This window comes from Crinia signifera, chromosome 5 (genome assembly GCF_055691185.1).
Source record: "Crinia signifera chromosome 5, ASM5569118v1, whole genome shotgun sequence".
Taxonomy (NCBI): Eukaryota; Metazoa; Chordata; class Amphibia; order Anura; family Myobatrachidae; genus Crinia; species Crinia signifera.
Window position 1 is genome coordinate 167272392 of NC_139221.1, and position 23080 is coordinate 167295471.

Genomic DNA, 23080 nt, shown 5'->3' on the forward strand with positions numbered 1-23080 from the left:
TTTTCTGCTTTACCAGCATTTCCAGCTTTAACTGCAATACCAGCATTTACCACTTTTCATTTGTGTCCTGCTTATTGGATTCCTGTTATCTACTAGTATTCTGTGTTTTCAGTCCTCAGCGGTCTGCTGCTATCATGTCTTCCTGGCCTGTACCTGCTTTACCATCTGTTAAACCTGTTCCACGAGCATCATCAGCATTGAGAATATATATCTAAACTCAGTCCATACCCCGGCTGATTTTCATAGGTCGGTAGCAGGTAGTCCGGCAGGTGGAGGTTTTCTGTATGTTACCAAATAGTCATAGAGCTGAGAGGGCAGCCACTGATGTCCATGTTGCCACCATATGTTTGTTGTCCTCAGGCAAGATGGAAGAGGACTCCTCCCTGCTCTCCCTGTACTGGCATGGTGCTGGTAGCAGGTGAAAGAGGGCAGGCACTGCTATATGGCATTAACGGGAAGTGGAAGAGTGTCAACATGTACATGACCTGCATGGTCGTAATGAATCAATTCTGCAAGGGTGGGAGGGAGCACTTGATGAAGCCTGTGCCATTTCTTTGTTACTTAATTTGCAGACAGCCACACGATTCACTTTAAGAGCATTAAAAGGAGTGACAGACACATTTTATGTTCCTCAAACCCCATAGTTGCAGTGACCGCTTGACCCCCTGTCACTGAGCCTGACTACTAGTAGTTTCTGTAATTTTGTTTGTAAAGCTGAAGGTAGTTATAATTAATTTTTTGTAGGAAAATTTTGGACCTGCCTGCATGTCGGACCACTGGCTCGGCCCCCCTCCTGGCGGTGGGAAAGGGGGTCGCAAGCGATACATCACATGCAGAAGGACTGCATGCAATGTATCGCCTGCAGTTATGCCGCCCAGGAACTTCAAGAGGATTGGATGGCCATACACTGTTGCGGTAAATTGCAGTAGTGTATAGCCAACATGTGTGAAGAGAAGCATAAAACATATCAGGTTTCAAAAGTTTCTGAAGCAATTGGTCAGAGATTTTGCATAAATTGATATTACTGTCACTGAATTCTAAAACCTGTCATTTTATTCTAAAAAAAAACTAGTAGAGGTGATACAATATTCTTTCATAGCTATGAAATGTACTGGCAATGCACACTGAAAACAATGAAAGATAAGGAAAAGACTACTCTGAAAATCAGAAATCATTGGCTAGGTCTACAGATTTCTATCTAAATAATACATCTAAACCAAAAAATGACTCAAGCAAGGCAGACAGCAAACCATCCAGAACACTTTCACACTGTTCAATTAGAGTATGCTGTTAGCACCCCTGTTGTCAGCCTTGGACAAAAATCAATATTTTGATATTTTTAATAACAAACCAAAAAATAGAAATGATGAAATAGACAGGGCAGTTGTAACAAAGCAAATAAAATAAATGAAACTATTGGACATTCTGCCCAAGTGCAAAACTGTTTTAGAATGGAAATGACATCATGGGTTGATGTTCGAGCATTATTACTGTATTATTTAGATGTTCACTTACTGATCAGAACAATGCACTGAAGAAACTGCAAAAAAAAAGAAATAATAAAACAAATTACAGCATCAAACTCAAAGAATTGTGAAACATTTCTGGTGTATAAAAATGATTAATAGCATAAGAACAATGGATAACTTTTTACAACTCCTAGGCCAGTGTTTTTCAACCACTGTGCCGTGGCACACTAGTGTGCCTTGAGCTGTTCTCAAGTGTGCCTCCAGATCTAGAGATGTCCAAACCAGTTTACAGCCACCACCAGTTCAAGTGTTATTTACTGGTCTCTTCTTTTCATTTAAAGGGCCAATGTATTTTATTTGGGTTACCTGTGGGGACCAGTGTGATTGTTTTTTATATGGTGGGGCAATAGGTTTGTTTTTTCCTGTGGGGGCCAATGTGTTTTACCCTGTGGGGATCTCATGGTGTGCCTTGGCAATTTTAAAATCTTATTTAGTGTGCCGCAAGGTAAAAAGGTTGAAAATCACTGTCCTAGGCAGTAGCTCTAACCCTACAGGGTTTCGTGGATCCTGAGTCTGTGTAAACTCTGTGTGGGTAAATTAAGGATTATGGAGTTATTCTAAATGGTTCATGGGGGTGATTCAGACACATTTCTCCGCATTTGCAAACGCAGTGTGCAAGCAGTGCGAATAGAGGACGTCCAGTGGTGGCGGACGACATAGCCAATGGGAATACCCAGCGTTTCATGAAATCTCTGGGCATTCCCAGTGTAATCCTGTGATAACATGGGTGCAGGGAGAAGGCAGCTGATGTCAGCAAATGTCAGCTGCCTGTCTGCTTCCCGCATAGGGTGCTTGCCGATCAGAGACACCATAGAGGTGTTGCCCGACCATCGAATGATTTCTCCCCTGCACCCAAGGCTGTCAATATATGATTATGCATTGCGTGTGGACCAGAATAAGGTCCTATATGTGAGACTGGCTGGTCTGAGAGATAAAACACTAGACATGTAAAAAAAGGAGATGCAAACCCTGACATGGGGATGACGGATCGTACCCATTAGACCACCTGGGATTTGGTGGCAATATGATATGTGTAGCAGAGAAAAGTGTGGCAGTAGATTAATCAGGCTGGTTACTGGATTGATACTGTAGGTAGAAAATTACACTCTTTAGTTTGAGATGTAATCCATATTAGTAAAGTTGCAAAACTTGTGTTAGCCAGGCTGAAACTAGGTTGTAGCTGTAGACGACAGGATACCAGAGTTCAAAATAACAAAATGAATATGCTATGAAACCTCACGATTGGGCATAGGTTAACCAGGATTCACAGGGCTGATCCCCATATGTATGGGTAAGAACAGGATAGCCCATATACTGTATGGCCTGTAAATACGAATCGGAAATAGGGGCAATTTATGAAGCTGTCGTATTCTCCAGATTTGTATTTTCTGATGTCGTAGCCATTCGTATTTGTGTACCAGAAATATGGGGTGACAGAAATACGGCAGCCAAATACGGCAGCGCAACCAGCATCATACGGATCTGTCAGATCTGTGTGATGCTGGCCAGTGTTAAAATTAGAGTAAATAAATAATAATAATAAAAAACAACATGGGGGTCTTCCATGGATATAGCCCTGCTATATCCAGCCCCAGGCTCATTAAGCTGCTCCTGGTTGCAGAAATACAGGGGGGAGGGGGGGGCAAAAAAATGGAGTTCCCCCATATTTCTATAACCAGCACCAGACTCATTGGTTGGTCCTTGTTCCCAAAATACGGGGGACAAAATGACTAGGTATTTCCTGTATTTTGTAAACTAGAACCAGTCCTAAACAGCCAGCAGGCTATTGCCACAGCCGGGGGGAGACTTAAAAAACAAACCGACATCCCGACACCATAACAAACTCAAGGAGCCGCCATTGTGTTTACATTGGTGGCTCCTCCCCCAAGCTGAACGAGTCCCTGGTTACATCATACACTGGTTCCTCCCTAGCCAATCAGGAGCAGGCGGATGGGCTGTTCGCGGCTCCATATAAGCTCATGTTAAAGTTTATAGACTGGTGGGGGGAAGACCAGTGTATGATGTCACTGGGGATTTCCTCAGTTTGGGGGAGGAGCTGCAATTATATAATTATGTTTGATTGATTGTAGTATGTATTAAAGTTTTATTATAAATTTTATTTTTAAATAAGAAATCTTGAAAAAGTAACCCAGGCACGAAACATGCCAATCCCACAATTGGAAGACCAAAGCCCTCATCCCAATACCTCGATCAGAGCCAAGTGCTACCCCTGGAGATGGAGAAGCCTGGTGATACCACCCAATAGTGGCAGTCCGTGCCGCACATCAGAACTACGGCAGAAGGAAGATAGTAGCTGGAGAAGATCCCTGCTCAGACTTGCTGCCCCCGCACTGCACATAAGACCTACAGTGGCAGGTACTCAATGGCCGCAGGGGACTCCTGCATACACTGACAAACACCAAAACTGCTCAACAAAATAGTAATACAGTAGGTAGGTATAGCACAGAGTACCCTATGGTCTTTCACTTAACTCCAGAAGGAGCATTATACATTTCAGTAAATTTTTTCCCCTTTTATTCCACAGGTGTCACAGATGTTTTTACGTTTGTTTTTTCATTTTAATTTTGTTCTTTATTTTTTATATTAATTTTTCATTTCCATTTCAAATCTATTCAAATCTATTTTTATCTACATATTATTTATTCCTCTATTATCCATTTCCACATTTTACTTGTTTTTTGGCTCTTGTTTATCTTAGCTATTTTTTCCAGTGCTCAAATATAAACCTACTGTATATTTACCATTACATAATATGCCACACACTGTAATGCCCCTTACACAATATGCTACACACCACTCCACTCAAATATAAACCTATATTTACCATTACACAATGTGCCACACACATTGGGAGTTATATTTCACATGGGATGTTGCTATGGGCAACCAATCAGAATCTACTTCTTATTTAGCACCTTCTAGAAGATAGTAGATAGTATCTGATTGGTTGCCCATAGCAACATCCCATGTGAAATAGAACTCCCATCTTAGAAAATTTCCCCCAATGCCCCCCAATAGTGTCCCTAAAGGCCCATACACACACAATGATGTGTCACTAATGACCCATCGTTAACTACCGTCGTTCATTTTCACCCTTGAAGTGAAAATGAATGACCTCAGCATGGCAGTTGATTGCTGGAGCACGACGGATGACAAACAACCACAAACGATGCAGGACCTTTTTCTATTGAAAAAACAAACAATGTTAAAGACCATAGCCAAATTGACCTGCATGCATGGACGATGGCTATGGTCTTTAACGACCCGGGGGTACGCACATCATTGGTAGTCAGCCGTCATTCACAGCATAAACACTAGACAATGTTAAAAGATTCACCTCCTAAATGACCCTGAACTAAATCATTCTGGGTTGTTCAGGAGGTGATTCATAATGGGGTCGTTTATCATCATAAGAAGACATGGTAGTGTGTGTCTGGGCCTTTACGCAATGCTCCTTGCAGAATATATTATATATATATATATATATATGCGGCGGCGCCGAGCGCCACCTGGGACCATCACCACCATTAACCTGGTGTGGTTTGGAGCCCTGGTATGTTGCGCCACCGTGCGCCTTATATGCATATGTTTATGATAACTGCTATGGGGACTAAAGGGTTATGAACACACTGACTTTGGAGTCTACAGACTGCCATGTTGATGATTAATTTCATATAGTGCCTATGACACCGCCATGTGTCAGTGCGCTCCTTATGTGATGTATGGTTGACCTTATGTCGACATTGTTGGTAGGCAATTGACCCAAGTCACTGAATTTTTTCCACGTATTTTGTCTGACACCGCTGTGGGTCTAACGGCACCACTGTGTGTCTGCGCCCCATAGGTTGTCAACACTGCATGTTGTATATGTGTCACATGTTCAATTCTGTATTTTTGTCACAAGTGTATACACAGCTCATGTCAACAACCAGTCCTCCACATAAATCCCCACCCAGCCCTTTGAGGTCCAGATGCCCACTCCCTTACACTGCTGTGAGGCTTCGCAGCAGGATTGTCACAGCTCCCATTACCTAGTTCACCTATACTCCCCCACAGTCTGCCCCACAGTCCCCACCAGCGGCGCGACTGTACCTCTGATGACAGCTGCCGCATAGCACTGCGTAGCGCACACGGGTATCCCAAAGCCGGCTTAGTGCTGAGACTCCGGGGATGCCTGATGACGCGCTTGAGAGCCGCGCCTCCCCTCGCGCTGTCACTCACTACTGCTGACGCTATGCAAACGTCAGTGGAGGTCTGGTTGACCTCATTAGCATAACTTTTTGGCGCAAAACGATTGTTATAAAAACCTGCTCCACATCCCTGTGCTTCACCTCTGATGAAAACTGCGGGCATGTAGTTAAAACAGCTGTCAGGTGGATAGCTGTCATTTGGTGCAAGTATGATTGTACAATAAACTTCTGTTTTTTCTTTAACTACTATCCGTGTGCCGGTCCCTATCCTTCTCCAGCAAGAGGGGGGTAAGTGCTTTATATATATATATATATATATATATATATATATATATATATATATATATATATATATATATATATATATATATATTAGGGCGGAGTGAAAAAACTGAAATTGAGAAATTCTAAATCGGCTAGTATGGGAAAGTTGTGACTCGACCTGAATAAGAAACGTGCAAAAGCTTTTTGTTTTGGGTCAACATCTACTGCTCTGACAAGAGGCCTGAAGTTTCACTTTCTGGGTGAAAATTACGAAAACTGTGAAGATGTTTCGATCTAGTTCAAATTCTCTGGTAGCATTATTTTATTATGTACCTAAAATCCATAAGCGCCTAGTAAATCCGCCATGTAGGCCGTTAATTGCCGGTATTGATTCGGCCACCTCTAAACTCTCTGAATATGTGGATTTACTAATTCAAAAATACGTCATTGGTTTAGATTCATTTGTTAAAGACTCCACACAAGTATTAACTTACATACAAAATACAACTTGGCATGATACCTATATGTGGTGTACTATAGACGTAGAAGCTCTATATACGTCTATCCCACATATGGAAGGACTTAAAGCTGTACAATACTTCCTTGAGAGAGATGCCAATGTGTATGAGGTTTTTAGAGATTTCATTATTGAATGTATAGAGACAGTAATGTTGAACAATGTATTTGTCTTTCAAGAAGAATAGTTTTTACAGCTACAAGGGGTAGCTATGGGGACTCCGTATGCCCCTAGCTTAGCAAATCTGTACTTAGGCCAATGGGAAGAGAATAATACTCTATTGAATACCATCTACAAACCTAATATTATAGGGTACAAGTGTTACATCGATGATATCCTAATCATATGGGATGGAGATGTAACAAATTTATGTTTGAACTAAATATCAATCAGCATAACTTGAGGTTCACATCTAAGATCGATAAGGACCGGATAGACTTTTTAGACCTGCTCATAGATACATCCGAATGGTCTAATTGTAATACTGTCATAGATACATCTACTTTCATTAAGAAAGTGGACAGTAACAGTTATGTGCACAAGAAGTGGCTTAGAAACATTCCCTACTCACAATTTGTGAGGATTCGCAGGGACTGTGCTGACATTAATAAATTTGATGAGCAGGCTGAGGTTTATAGTAAAAGGTTTGTTGAGAAGAATTACCCTGGTGATCTCATTGAAAAATGCAAAATGAGAGCTAAAAACCGCGAAAGAAATGAACTGTTGCAGTATAAATAAAAGGAATCTAATGAAAGAAACTTTGTGCCATTCATTACACAGTTTTATTCAGAGAGTACTAAGATACAACGGATTTTAAATAAACATTGGGACATATTAATGTTGGATCCTATCCTACGTACAATAATTCCAACAAAACCTATAGTAGTTTTCAGAAGACCCAATTCTCTTAAAACAACATTGGCACCAAGCATGTTGAAAATACAAGATAGCAGCGAAAAACATAGTTGGTTGAAAAATACAAATGGATGCTATCCATGCAATAAATGTAAGATGTGTCCGTTTGTTGATAAGGATAGGCATAGATTCTGGAATAATGACAATACAAAATCATGGGATATCAAAAGTCGCATAACTTGTCTAACTACTAATGTTGTCTATATGATTGGGTGCAAATGCGGAATGAATTATATTGGCAAAACTAAACACCCTCTGAAAATACGCATGTTAGAACATACCAGGAGCATTAAAAACAAATCATGTCTACATAGTGTGTCTAGGCACTTTGAAAAATGTTGCAAGTCAGATTTATCGGGCTTTACCTTTAAAGCGTTAGAACATGTAATGCTTAATGAGAGAGGTGGTGACATTTTCAACAAGCTTAGTAAACGTGAGACATATTGGATCCACACAGCCAATACTATGGCACCATTTGTTATGAATGAAAGCATTGACATTGTGCCTTTTCTGCGCTAAAACCATTGAGGACCCTCCCGTATACCGGAGTGGCACTGTTGTTGAGTTTCGCATTCCTTTGCTCACACCATTAAGGTAGAGGGAGTACTCGGTGGCGACGTAGATACGATGTCTAAATGCTTTCACAGTTAATGAGAGGTTATGTCATCTATTTCCTGCCTTGTATATATACAGCTGACTCCTATGGGCGATGTCGCTAATATTATATTCATATGATATGTATTGCACAAAGAATATGTATAAAGTAACTTATACTAATCACTTGCTTTCTCTTCTTCTTTTTTCTTTGTTTTTGGTGAATAATATCTAGTGTTAAGGGTCCTAGAATTAATAGGATAGAGAACTAGTCAGTCATATATTCTGTGCCAGTTTTGATGTGTTCGTGCTATACAGATTCAATATATAAACACATTAGGAAATGTCTCTTTTTTATTCATTGTATTTTTTATTCATTGTATTAAATCAATTTTTTATTCATTGTATTAAATATTATGTTATGTATATTTTCAATGTATAATGAATTTATATATTCCCCGTTTTAAATGTACTAGAATAGTTTAAATATGAGTTTAGAGTTGATTAACAGCCAGGGAGTCAGCGCATAGTAAAAATGAGGTGATGCGATAATATGATTATTAGGAACAGCTGAGACCTGTGAAGCAGACGCTATATATATACTTACCTACAACACCATGTGGACACGCCTCCTGACGAAGTCCATCGTGACCAAATGCGTTGAGGGTGTTCCTGTCTGATGTGAACCTGTGGTCCGACCCCTCGGCGAGACGGAGCTGACGTGTATTACATCCACGCTGTTCTCTGTGTGCTTCTGCCGCCGGGCTGGGGGAACCTCGAGTGTACCAAATCTTTGGGCGCTGGTGACGAATAAGCTGTTTATTTTAATCTTCTGTGTACGTGAGCTTTTATGGAATAGTAGAATTTGTTATACTTTATACTCACATGCACGCCTCCTCCCACTTCTTTTTTCACATGTGTACGAATTCCTGAGGTTGGAGATAGCCTCTAAATGTGGAGGAAAGGCGGCGCCACAGAAAGGTGTATGTAAAAGTGACCACTCACTTCAAGAAAAAGACTGAGCGCTCTTCAGATTATTGGTTGTATATATATATGTATATATATATATATATTCCATTGACAAAAAACCTTACGGTTTCACATGTCCCATTAAGGCTTCTTACACATGATCTGGCATTTCTGAAACCTGTTGTAACTCTTCCACTCAAACGCCAAAAAGCAATGAAATTACGATCATTAAGGCTGACGCCTTAATGGACGTGTTCCTTGCGCAATACAGATATGGTACGCCATCACAGCCTGTGGGTAAGTGCAGATTCAGCACTCTCACAGAGTGAGATTGCTGTCACTCACACAATGGTGGAGCTGCTAATTCACAGATTTGTGTGCTCATTGGAATACACACATGCAGTCTATGCAACTGAAGGTCTGAGCAGTTATGTGGCGCACTCATCCTAATAAGTATCTGCAATCATGTAAAACTGTCTATACCTCTGAGTTACTATAGTGTTCATTCTAGCACCCGCCATCTTTGAAAACCCATGCAGTTCCTCTTCCCTGCCTGGGGTGTAGCTGTCTGCTGTAGTAATTCTAGCACAGTGTGGTCTGTATATCAGCACTGCAAACCAGACCTGTGCTAGAAACACTACAGCAGACAGCAATACCCCAGACAGGGTAGAGGAACTGCATGGGTTTATAAAGATGGCGGGTGCTAGAATAAACACTATTACTAGAACTATCCCACTGAGGGTCCAACATCTTTCACACTCACTACCTATATCCATTTAATTTAGTATTCACATACAGTTACAATAAACATCTTTCATAATTGCAAAAACTATAATACTCCCAACTACTATGCATCAACACTTTCCTCTTCTATACGCCTTCATGCTGCTCGGTCTTCTTCAATCCCTACTGCTGTGTGTACTCCCTCATCCGCACCAATGTGTCTTTCCCCATCTGCACTGCCCTGTCTTTCCACACAGATGCCGCTGTTTACTTCTACCTGTGCCACTGGCTTCCACACTATTAGTGAGACTCTGTCTCCCCCTCCATCCATGCTGCTCTGCCCGCATCATCCATGACATAGTTTCCTTCCATCTGTACTGCTGTCTCCCCTCTCCATCTGTACTGCTCTGTTTTCCCTTTATCCCCTTTGCTCCGAACCCCCTCCCCCATCAGTGCTGTCTTTCCTCCAACTGCTCCTCTGTTTCCCACCCAATCGCATCACTCTGTCTTGCCTTCCCCAATCTGTGCCACTCTTTTCCACCCATCTGCTTTGTTAGTCCCCCATCAGTGCTGCTTAGCCTTCCTACCATCTACGCATTTCTATTCCTCCCCATCCGCACCACACTGCCTCCTACCCAATCAACACCACTTTTACCCTATCCTCTCGGCTCTGTTTACTGCTCAGACCTTCAGTTGCATAGACTGCATGTGTGTATTCCAATGAGCACACAAATCTGTGAATTAGCAGCTCCACCATTGTGTGAGTGACAGCAATCTCACTCTGTGAGAGTGCTGAATCTGCACTTACCCACAGGCTGTGATGGCGTACCATATCTGTATTGCGCAAGGAACACGTCCATTAAGGCGTCAGCCTTAATGATCGTAATTTCATTGCTTTTTGGCGTTTGAGTGGAAGAGTTACAACAGGTTTCAGAAATGCCAGATCATGTGTAAGAAGCCTTAATGGGACATGTGAAACCGTAAGGTTTTTTGTCAATGGAATTTCATAGCTTTTTTCAATTTATTTTTATTTTAAATTTTAAATTTCAGTGTAAGAATAAAATTACAAGCATTACAAACCCCTGGCATTGAGTATGACACCCGTCCCAGTGCATGAAACCCCTGTCAACAGGCAAGACATCCATCCCATGAAACCCCTGGCAATGAGCATGGCACCCAGAGTGTAGAAGCTTTACTGTAGGGCATTGAAGGAGGACAATGTGCACACGGGGAACACATAGGGGGGGAACAGCTTATGCACGAGGGGCACTGGGGGGCACAGCGTGCACACGGGGGCACTAGGGGGGACAGCGTACACAAGGGGGCACTGGGGGGACTGCGTACACACGGGGGGCACTGGAGGGGAAAAGCGTACACACGGGGGGCACAGCGTACACATGGGTGGCACTGGGGGTACAGCGTACACACGGGGCACTGGGGGGACAGCATACACACGGGGGCACTGGGGGGGACAGCGCACACATGGGGGGCACTGGGGGGACAGCGTACACAAATGGGGGGGCACTGGGGGGGACAGCGTACACAAATGGGGGGGCACAGCGTACACATGGGGGCACTGGGGGGGACAACAGCATACACACGGGGGCACTGGGGGGGACAGCGTACACATGGGGGGACAGCATACACACGGGGGGCACGGGGGGGGCAGCGTACACACGTGGGGCACTGGGGGGGGGGCAGCGTACACACGTGGGGCACTGGGGGGGCAGCGTACACACGTGGGGCACTGGGGGGGACAGCGTACACACAAGGGCACTGGCGGGGGACAGCATACACACGAGGGCACGGGGGGGGCAGCGTACACACGAGGGCACTGTGGGGGGGACAGCGTACACACGAGGGCACTGGGGGGGGGACAGCGTACACACGAGGGCACTGGGGGGGGGGACAGCGTACACACGAGGGCACTGGGGGGGGGACAGCGTACATACGAGGACACTGGGGGGGGACAGCGTACACACGAGGGCACTGGGGGGGGGGACAGCGTACACACGAGGGCACTGGGGGGGGGGACAGCGTACACACGGGGGCACTGGGGGGGGGGGGACAGCGTACACACGGGGGCACTGGGTACTGGTGGGGGCAGCGTACACACGGGACACTGGGGGGGACAGCTTACACATGGGGGGCACTGTGGGAAAGACAGCGTAAACACGGGGGCACTGGGGGGGACAGCGTACACACGGGGTACTGGGGTGGGGGGGACAGCGTACACACGGGGACACTGGGGGGGACAGCATACACACAGGGGGCACTGGGGGGGCAGCGTACACACGGGGGGCACTGGGGGGGCAGCGGGCACTGGGGGGGCAGCGTACACACGGCGGGCACTGGGGGGGCAGGGTACATGCAGGGACAGTGGGGGGGACAGGGTATGCACAGGTATAGTTGTGTGGGGGACAGGGTACACACAAGGATAGTGGGGATGGGGGACAGGGTACACACAGGGATAGTGGGGATGGCGGACAGGGTACACACAGGGACAGTGGGGGGATGGATTTACCTGGGTCCAGCTGCTCCACTGATGGCCCGGGTGGCTGCTTTCTGTCTTCCGGGAGGCGGAGGCAATTCAAGGCCGGAGCTTCACCAGATTGTTAGGCCGCAGGCTGTGGAAGCGCCTGAACCTGGTCCCGGTGGCAGCATGGGGAGGACAGAGTCTGGGCAGGAAATATAATAAATAATAATATTAACAATAATAATAAAGGGCTCAGCTTTAGGAGCTGCAGGCGGGCGGCCAGGCAAGCGCGTCCCCGGCCTGGATGGTAGGGGATGTAAGATGCCGGGGATAGGAGCTGCTGGCTGGTGGGCGGGCGGGCACACACACACGGGAAGCACTGGGGGGGGGGGCAGCGTACACATACGGGGGGCAGCGCACACACGGGGGGCACTGGGGGGACAACGTACACACACGGGGGCACCGGGGGACAGACAGCGTACACATGGGTGGCACGGGGGGCAGCATACACACAGGGGGCACAGCGTACACACATGGGGGCACTGGGGGAGGGACAGCATAATTACACAGGGGCAACAGCATACACACGGAGACACTGGGGGGGGGGGACAGCGATCACACGGGGGGCACTGGGGGGGAGAATTTGTACACACAGGGGCACAGCGTACACACGGGGGGCACTGGGGGGACAGCGTACACACGGGGGGGCACTGGGGGGGCAGCATGCACACAGGGGGCACTGGGGGAACAGCGTATACACGGGGGGCACTGGGGGGGGGCAGCGTTCACACGGGGGCACAGTGTACACACGGGGCACTGGGGGGCAGCATACACACGGGGGCAGCGTACACACGGGGGGGCACTGGGGGGACAGCGTACACACAGGGGCACTGGGGGGGTCAGCATACACACGGGGGGCACTGGGGGGGGGGGCAGCGTACACACGGGGGCAATGGGGAACAGCGTACACATGGGGGGGCACTGGGGGACAGCGTACACACGGGGGACACTGGAGGGGCAGGGTAAACACGGGGGGCACTGGGGGGACAGCGTAAACATGGGGGGCACTAGGGGGGACAGCGTACACACGGGGGGCACTGGGGGGACAACGTACACAAATTGGGGGGCACAGCATACACGCGTACATATGGGGGGACACAGCGTATACACGGGGGGGCACAGCATACACACGGGGCACTGGGGGGCAGCATACACACGGGGGCAGCGTACACATGGGGGGGCACTGGGGGGACAGCGTACACACAGGGGCACTGGGGGGGGTCAGCATACACACGGGGGGCACTGGGGGGGGCAGCGTACACACGGGGGCAATGGGGAACAGCGTACACATGGGGGGGGCACTGGGGGACAGCGTACACACGGGGGACACTGGAGGGGCAGGGTAAACACGGGGGGCACTGGGGGGACAGCGTAAACATGGGGGGCACTAGGGGGGACAGCGTACACACGGGGGGCACTAGGGGGGACAACGTACACAAATGGGGGGGCACAGCATACACGCGTACATATGGGGGGACACAGCGTATACACGGGGGGCACAGCGTACACACGGGTGGCACTGGAGGGGGACAGCGTACACACGGGGGGCACTGGGAGGGGGACAGCGTACACACGGGGGGCACTGGGAGGGGGACAGCGTACACACGGGGGGCACTGGGAGGGGGACAGCGTACACACGGGGGGCACTGGGAGGGGGACAGCGTACACACGGGGGACACTGGGGGGGCAGCGTACACACTGGTGGGGAGACAGCATACACACACAGGGGCAACAGCATACACACGGGGGGCACTGTGGGGGACAGTGTACACATGGGGGGCACTGGGGGGAGACAGTGTACACACGGGGGGCACTGGGGGGAGACAGTGTACACACGGGGGGCACTGGGAGGGGGACAGCGTACACACGGGGGGCACTGGGGGGAGACAGCGTACACACGGGGGGCACAGGGTAAACACGGGGGCACTGGGGGAAGGACAGCGTACACACACAGGAAGCACTGGGGGGGACAGCTGCAGTACAGGGGGGGACAGAGTACACACGGGGGGGCACTGGGAGGGGGACAGCGTACAAACGGCGGGCACTGGGGGGGACAGCATACACACGGCGGGCACTGGGGGGGGTGACAGGGTACATACAGGGACATCGGGACACAGCGTACACACAGGGGGCACTGAAGGGGACAGCGTACACACGGGGGGCACAGCGTACACATGGGGGGGCACTGGGGGGACAGCATACACACGGGGGCACTGGGGGGACAGCTGCAGTACAGGGGGGGACAGAGTACACACGGGGGGGCACTGGGAGGGGGACAGCGTACAAACGGGGGGCACAGCGTACACATGGGGGGCACTGGGGGGACAGCATACACACGGGGGCACTGAGGGGGCAAGCGAACACACGGGGGGCACTGGGGGGACAGCGTACACACGGGGGCACTGGGGGGGACAGCGTACACAAATGGGGGGCACAGCGTACACACAGGGCACTGGGGGGACAACAGCATACACACGGGGGGCACTGTGGGGGGACAGAATACACACGGGGGGCACTGTGGGGGGACAGCATACACACGGGGCAATGGGGGGGGCAGCGTACAAACGGTGGGCACTGGGGGGGGACAGCGTACACACGGCGGGCACTGGGGGGAACAGGGTACATACAGGGACAGGGGGGACAGTGTACACACGGGGGCACTGAAGGGGACAGCGTACACACGGGGGGCACAGCGTACACATGGGGGGGCACTGGGAGACAGCGTACACACGGGGGCACTGGGGGGGCAGCGTACACACGGGGGCACTGGGGGGGGGACAGCATACACACGGCGGGCACTGGGGGGGACAGCGTAGACAAATGGGGGGGAACAGCGTACACATGGGGGCACTAGGGGGGGACAACAGCATACACACGGGGGCACTGGGGGGGACAGCATACACACAGGGACACTGGGGGGGCAGCATACACACAGGGACACTGGGGGGGCAGCATACACACGGGGGCACTGGGGGGGGGCAGCATACACACGGGGGCACTGGGAGGGAGCAGCGTACACACGGCAACACGGGGGGGACAGCATACACACAGGGGGCACAGGGCACTGTAGGGGGCAGCATACACACGGGGGCACTGGGGGGCAGCGGGCACTGGGGGGGGCAGCGTACACACGGCGGGCACTGGGGGGGGCAGCGTACACACGGAGGGCACTGAGGGGGCAGGGTACATGCAGGGACAGTGGTGGGGACGGGACAGGGTATGCACAGTGATTCTGGTGTGGGGGACAGTTGGGGGGACAGGGTAAACACAGGGATAGTGGGGATGGGGGACAGGGTACACACAGGGACAGTGGGTGGATGGATTTACCTGGGTGCAGCTGCTCCTCTGATGGCCCGGGTGGCTGCTTTCTGTCTTCCGGGTGGCGGAGGCAACTCAAGGCCAGTGCTTCACCAGATTGTTAGGCCGCAGGCAGTGAAAGAGCCTTAACCTGGTCCCGACGAGTCCCGGTGACAGCATGGGGAGGACAGAGTCTGGGCAGGAAATATAATAATAATAATAACAATAACAATAATAATGCGTACACACGGGGGGCACTGGGTGGGGGGCAGCGTACACACGGTGGCGGGACAGCGTACACACGGGGGTGGCACAGCGTACACATGGGGGGATGCACAGCGTACACACGGGGGGATGCACAGCGTACACACGGGGGGATGCACAGCGTACACACGGGGGAAGCACAGCGTACACACGGGGGAGCACAGCGTACATATGGGGGCACTGGGGGGGCAGCGTACACACGGGGGGCACTGGGGGTGGGACAGTGTACACACGGGGGGCACAGCGTACACATGGGGGGCACTGGGGAGGACAGCGTACACACAGCGGGCACTGGGGAGGACTGGGTACACACGAAGGGGCACTGGGGGGACAGCATACACACGGGGGCACTGGGGGGGACAGCGTACACAAGGGGGCACTGGGGGGGCAGCGTACACATGGGGGCACTGGGGGGGCAGCGTACACACGGCGACATGGGGGGGGGGGACAGCATACACACAGGGGGCACTGGGCACTGTAGGGGGGCAGCATACACACGGGGGCACTGGGGGGCAGCGGGCAGCGGGCACTGGGGGGGCAGCGTACACACGGCGGGCACTGGGGGGGCAGGGTACATGCAGGGACAGTGGGGGGGGGACAGGGTATGCACAGGGATTCTGGTGTGGGGGACAGTTGGGGGGACAGGGTACACACAGGGATAGTGGGGATGGGGGACAGGGTACACACAGGGACAGTGGGTGGATGGATTTACCTGGGTGCAGCTGCTCCTCTGATGGCCCGGGTGGATGCTTTCTGTCTTCCGGGTGGCGGAGGCAACTCAAGGCCGGTGCTTCACCAGATTGTTAGGCCGCAGGCTGTGGAAGAGCCTTAACCTGGTCCCGACGAGTCCCGGCGGCAGCATGGGGAGGACAGAGTCTGGGCAGGAAATATAATAATAACAATAACAATAATAATGCACTGGGGGGGGGCAGCGTACACATGGGGGCGGGTGCACTGGGGGGGGCAGCGTACACATGGGGGCGGGACAGCGTACACATGGGGGGCACTGGGGGGGCACAGCGTACACACAGGGGGGGATGCACATCGTACACACGGGGTGGGAAGCACATCGTACACACGGGGTGGGAAGCACATCGTACACACGGGGTGGGAAGCACATCGTACACACGGGGTGGGAAGCACATCGTACACACGGGGTGGGAAGCACATCGTACACACGGGGTGGGAAGCACATCGTACACACGGGGTGGGAAGCACATCGTACACACGGGGTGGGAAGCACATCGTACACACGGGGTGGGAAGCACATCGTACACACGGGGTGGGAAGCACATCGTACACACGGGGTGGGAAGCACAGCGTACACACGGGGTGGGAAGCACATCGTACACACGGGGTGGGAAGCACATCGTACACACGGTTTGGGAAGCACAGCGTACACACGGGTGGGAAGCACAGCGTACACACGGGGGGAAGCACAGCGTACACACGGGGGAGCACAGCGTACATACGGGGGCACTGGGGGGGCAGCGTACACACGGGGGGCACTGGGGGTGGGACAGCGTACACACGGGGGGCACTGGGGGTGGGACAGCGTACACACGGGGGAGCACAGTGTACACACAGGGGGAGCACAGCGTACATACGGGGGCACTGGGGGTGCAGCGTACACACGGGGGGCACTGGGGGTGGGACAGTGTACACACGGGGGCACAGCGTACACATGGGGGGCACTGGGGAGGACAGCGTACACACGGGGGGCACTGGGGAGGACTGGGTACACACGAAGGGGCATTGGGGGGACAGCATACACACAGGGGCACTGGGGGGACAGCGTACACACAGGGGCACTGGGGGGCAGCGTACACATGGGGGCACTGGGGGTGACAGAGTACCATCAATGGAACAGCAAAACAATGTTTTGCTTTTTTTTTTTCAAAGTGCCAGGACACTGAGCTTAGCTCCGCCCCTGACACCCATGAAGCTCCGCCCCGTGTTTTGATTGGCCCACATGCCAATCAAACACAATGGCAGGTATTCAATGCTCTGGGCGAGTGGTGACAGCGAGCAGGGCTTCCTGCTCGCTGTCACCACTCACCCTGACAGCATTCAATGTAGCCTCCGCATCCGCCAATTCCCCCTCGCTCCGTTTTTTGAGCGAGGGGGAATTGGCGGATGCGGCTCCAGAAGCAGCGAAGCAGTTTTGGGGAATTCTCACCGTCCTGTGACGGCGAGGATTTCCCCAGAGCGTTGCATAGTGCGAGCGGCCGGCGTGGGGGTTAAACAGCGAGGATCGCTGGTTTTCAGCAATCCTCGCTGTTTAACCCCCTCGCCGGCAGCTCGCACCGGCATTGAATACCTGCCAATGGATGACCATCGATATGTAAAAATATCGATGGTCATCCATTGCATAGTTTAGGACTATCGATGGTCAGTTGCAGAATTGCCATCGATGGCAATGATGGCCATCCCAACCCCCACAGCGTCAAAATGGGGGCGTGGTCTTGCAGGCAGACGTGAATATAGGTCACGCCCCTTTCCGGTAACCACGCCCCCTATTTTACACGGCCTGTGTCCCTCTTCTAAGGACTTAAAAGTTGGGAGGTATGTATGGATCTCTGTATGTATGCTCTCCCTGTCCTGTCACCCTGCAGCTGAAAGCACACTGCCGCTCTCTGCTGCAGGGTGACAGGACAGGGAGAGTGTACATACAGAGATCTACTACGGCAGGCATATAGGCCACGCCCCCTTTCCGGTAGCCACGCCCCCTATTTTACGGCATGTGTCCCTCTTCTAAGGACTTAAAAGTTGGGAGGTATGTATGGATCTCTGTATGTATGCTCTCTCTGTCCTGTCACCCTGCAGCTGAAAGCACACTGCCGCTCTCTGCTGCAGGGTGACAGGACAGGGAGAGTGTACATACAGAGATCTACTATGGCAGACACTCAGAATGGGGTGGGGCAGGCACTCACCGTGTGGTGGGGTGGCCACAAGAGGACTTGTCATGCTACATACACGGGGGGCTTCTGGAGGCAGCAGCAGCTGCTGGCTAGATTTATACAACAATACGCTGTGAGTGTCTGCACTGAAGATCTCTGTATGTACGCTCTCCCTGTCCTGTCACCCTGCAGCTGAAAGCACACTGCCGCTCTCTGCTGCAGGGTGACAGGACAGGGAGAGTGTACATACAGAGATCTACTACGGAAGACACTCAGAATGGGGTGGGGCAGGCACTCACCGTGGGGTGGCCACAAGAGGACTTGTCAGGCTACATACACCGGGGGCTTCTGGAGGCAGCAGCAGCAGCTGCTGGCTAGCTTAATACAACAATACGCTGCACTGAAGATCTCTGTATGTACGCTCTCCCTGTCCTGTCACCCTGCAGCTGAAATCACACTGTCACTCTCTGCTGCAGGGTGACAGGACAGGGAGAGCATACATACAGAGATAGTCTATTAATAACGAGGCATGCACACTGAGGCTGCAGCGCATGGATGTCAGCAGCAGGACAGACGGCCACACTCCCCCTCGCTCCCAGCGCTCCCCCACTCACTCACTCACTCACCCCATGAATTAGCTGCCAGCGCCCCCCACTCACTCTCCCCCCACCCAGTACCTCAACGCTGGCCAGGCAGAAGTTTATGGAGGGGACCTGCAGGAGGCTCTGGCCGCAGCACTTCACACTAGCTTCACCGTCGGCCATCTTGGTACACTGAAGTGAAGCCAATCTGAGGACTCCCCCTAGTGGCGGGACTGCGCATGCGCAACAAGTTGGAGCTCCTATCTCTATAATGGGGCATGTTTCACTAAATTATAAAAAAACTGTACCTATCTGAAAATCCTCAACCCCAAAAGGCACTCCACTGGGACAATATCTACCTAATAAAACAAACCCCAAGTCTCAATTGTTCCCCTACCCCGAGTTATGCCTTCCCAAAAAACCCCTCATAGACTAACATGGGTGACAAAGTGTCATTTCGCGAGTGTCAGAAAAAAACTGGCAGTTGGAAGTTTAGATCGCTCCCAATTGGTCATTTTTTTATATTTCGACCTGAAATTTGGCACGCAGCACCGGTTGACGATTCTACGCGTACATGCCAAATTTCAGCTCAGTACACCCAGTCACTTTTGAGGTGCAGTCCCTCAAACACCATGCCCCCATCCGAAAAGTTCCCTATGGGAAAAATCCGTTCGTTGGATTCAGCCTTAATATAAGGGCACGACCGTGCCCTTATAATATATATATATGTATGTGTGTGTGTGTGTGTGTGTGTGTGTGTGTGTGACCTAGCTCCTACAGGCTGCCAGCTGAAATTTGGAATGTTTGTCAGTGGGGAGTAGCACCAGAGGGCAGTGGACGGGGAGCTGAAGGGTGCTCGGCTAAGGGGGGCAGCTGTGCTGGTGGTGTTGCCAGCTGGTGCACCGCTGGTACACACCTAGTGATGGCTGGGTTATACAGTATATAAAAATTTGCAGAAGCTTTTTGTAATTGCTGTCATAACACTCCCTAAAATACTATTTTGCATATCTAAATATGTTAATTCTAACAACAAGGAGAACATAACATTATACTTTGCTAAAGTACAGTAACATTAGATTGTAAAGGATAACATTATATAAGACTGACAGAAATTACTGAAGCTTATTTGCAAGAAAAAATCCTTAGTGAGATACATCAAAGAGCACATCACTGGAGTGAAGAAAAAGAGGACAAATGAAAAAAAACCTGTTAAGTAACTAATGGCTTTTTTGAGCATATCCCTTGAAAAGCATTTAGAAAATGTAGCCTTTTAGTGTTCAGACTGAGTTATTGATTTAAGTAACACAAGTTTTATTACTTTTCCATAGTAAACTTGCTAATGAGAGAATTTTATTTTAGCCGCAGAAAAGCTATTGGATATAGATCTTATTGAAGAAAAGCTTTTGTAGTTTAATCAGCTTCAATATAATTTGACACCAAAGAAGATTCCTACAGTGCTACATTACTTACCCAAAATACCTCCCCTTGGTTTCTCATCTGCTTTGAACAAAGTATTAATTATTGTTTGAATATAGAAAGTGTTCACTGCTCCACAAATTTTCTCTTGTTCTTTATTCCACAAAATGCATATACTGTGCTAATTTGCAATGGTTATTTTCTTACAACTTTTTTTAACTACTAAGTTGTACTTTATCATCAATGTACAATGATTTAGAAAAAAAACAAAACAGAAATGACATTGGATATTAATGAATCTATATTATTTCAAATATTCTAGAATCATTTTATGCAAATACCCAATACTTTGTACATGTAGAAAACAGTAAATTAGAAGTAAATTGACCATAGGCCTTATCCGGTGTGCCAATAGGCTAATAAGTCCAATGGATAGAAGTTTTATTGTTTTAGCATTCTTACAGAAAGTGAGTGAGGCACTGGTGGGCTATGCCTTCACTGTCATAACAGCATTGTAAACCCTGGGCAAGGCAAAATGCACTGGGGGCCCTATCCACTTATTCATAGGAATAAGTGAAAAAAAAAATCTAATTAGCACTCCATCAGTCCCATGCTGTTTATTCACATGCTTCAATACATTGAATAGCTATCAGCACTTTGATTGGTGGATAGCTCCAATTATCCAACAATTGGCATGCTGATAGCTATTCAGTCCAGTGTAATCCAGTCAGTGTCTGGCAGTATTCTCTATCTGCCTCCCAAGGTGCTCCAGAGGCATCAGATCAATCTTGCTTGAAGGCCCCTAGAAATGCCCTGGGCAGCTACCCGGTGAGACTATACGTTAAGATGGTCCTGTGCCTCCAATGACAACCCACACATTGCAGAAGCCACCAGTGTAGAGGATGTGGTCACAGACTTGAAATTCAGCTTGACATATAGGGCATGGCTGGAAAAAAATGTGCAAGCCAAAACTGAGGTGCGGCCCCAGCATTGGCACACAACATGTCATACTGACCACTGATCGTTTTACATCTAATGTTATCAAGGCACGTAATAAAGAGTTTCCATAGCAGATCAAGCACACACATCATTATGTGCATCTTTATGGGGATTTGATAGTTACATTTCTTATTATTGTATGGCTATGTTTAGCAATCTCCATATGACTGATGGGGACACCTAATTTCATACTGGATTGTATACTGTATGTCCATATTACATTGAATGGTAGATTGTAAAGGAATGTATGCATGTTGATCTGGACTTTCAGCTGGAAGTGTAAGGCTGGGTATACACTATGCAATATATTGTCCATTCAGCTGATGAATGATAAAGTGGAAAAGTTGCCCATAGCAGCCATATCAACTGTACAAAGCAGTAACTACAATGCCATACAAAGCATGTACTCCATGCAGTGTTGCTGAAATTGCTGTGTTTGAATAAACCACAAATAGAAATGTAAAACGTATTGCTGTTTGGCTTTTGCTATAAACCCTTGAACGTCCTGTCTCCTCGGCTCACAATTGCAGAAATTAGTCTATGGCTGCATTGTTCTGTCTGAAAGGTTTGGCATTATAGAAAACCAGCCATTGTTTCGCTTAATAATACTCAATAGCAGAAATGTTCTGGTGTTTGACAGGCTTGCTTTTGTACTTGTGTTATGATCTTCCTCTCAGCACAAGGACATTGACACAGCTATAAAATGAATCTTCCGATAATTAGCATAGCACAATTTTTTTAACTTTTTTTTTACTATACCTAGGGCTTAAATGGAATTATTTATTTCATTATTTTGCCAAATGCTGGAAAATATGTTTTACAGAACAATTTGAAGATGAAAAGACTGAAAAACTCAACTACAGTACTGTATATGTAGCATAGTGCAAAACTGTCAGAAATACATCCTATGTAACCTATATTGATTGGGTGGCTCATGGAACTATTTGAAGTACAGTATTTGTTTCAGAAAAAATGTATTTATAGTTGATCTGAACTATTTATCAAAGTTTGGAAAAAAGATAAAAGAGACTATTTACTAAGTCTTGGAGAGAGATAAAGAACCAGCCAATCAGAGCTTAACTGAAATGTTTTTTTTTTTTTTTTTAACTTACAGGAGCTTGTTGGCCTGTTAAATGACAGTTATACCCCTTTCACATCGCAAATAATTACCGGATACAAGCCGGTTTGACCCAGTATTTAGTGTGATGTGAAAGGGGTTACCGTGTCCCTTAAATGGGTAGCAACATGGCAAAATGAACCGGTAAAAAAACAGAGTTCTTACCGATTCGTTGTCATGTTGCTTGGCAGTGTGAACGGGTTAAACAACCTGTTTCCCATTCCCACTATGTAGGAGGCAGCGCTGCC

The 23080-nt window shown here is 49.1% G+C and overlaps 1 long non-coding RNA gene across 4 annotated transcripts in view; it reads right to left on the bottom strand.

Moving 5' to 3' along the window:
- LOC146080704 (uncharacterized) overlaps positions 1–19756 on the bottom strand; it is a 57039-nt gene extending 37283 nt beyond the window's left edge. The window contains exons 1-7 of one of the 4 annotated variants that reach the window (XR_014474957.1): positions 19397–19756; positions 16532–16695; positions 15586–15749; positions 12247–12400; positions 8916–8978; positions 8638–8830; positions 1516–1540 (exon numbers count right to left, since the gene is read on the bottom strand). This is a non-coding gene — a long non-coding RNA (uncharacterized LOC146080704). Of the gene's footprint in view, positions 1–1515; positions 1541–7151; positions 8831–8915; positions 8979–12246; positions 12401–15585; positions 15750–16531; positions 16696–19396 lie in introns of those variants that run through there. The other 3 variants (XR_014474958.1, XR_014474956.1, XR_014474959.1) reach the window with 3 other exon arrangements.
- Positions 19757–23080: the final 3324 nt, after the last annotated feature.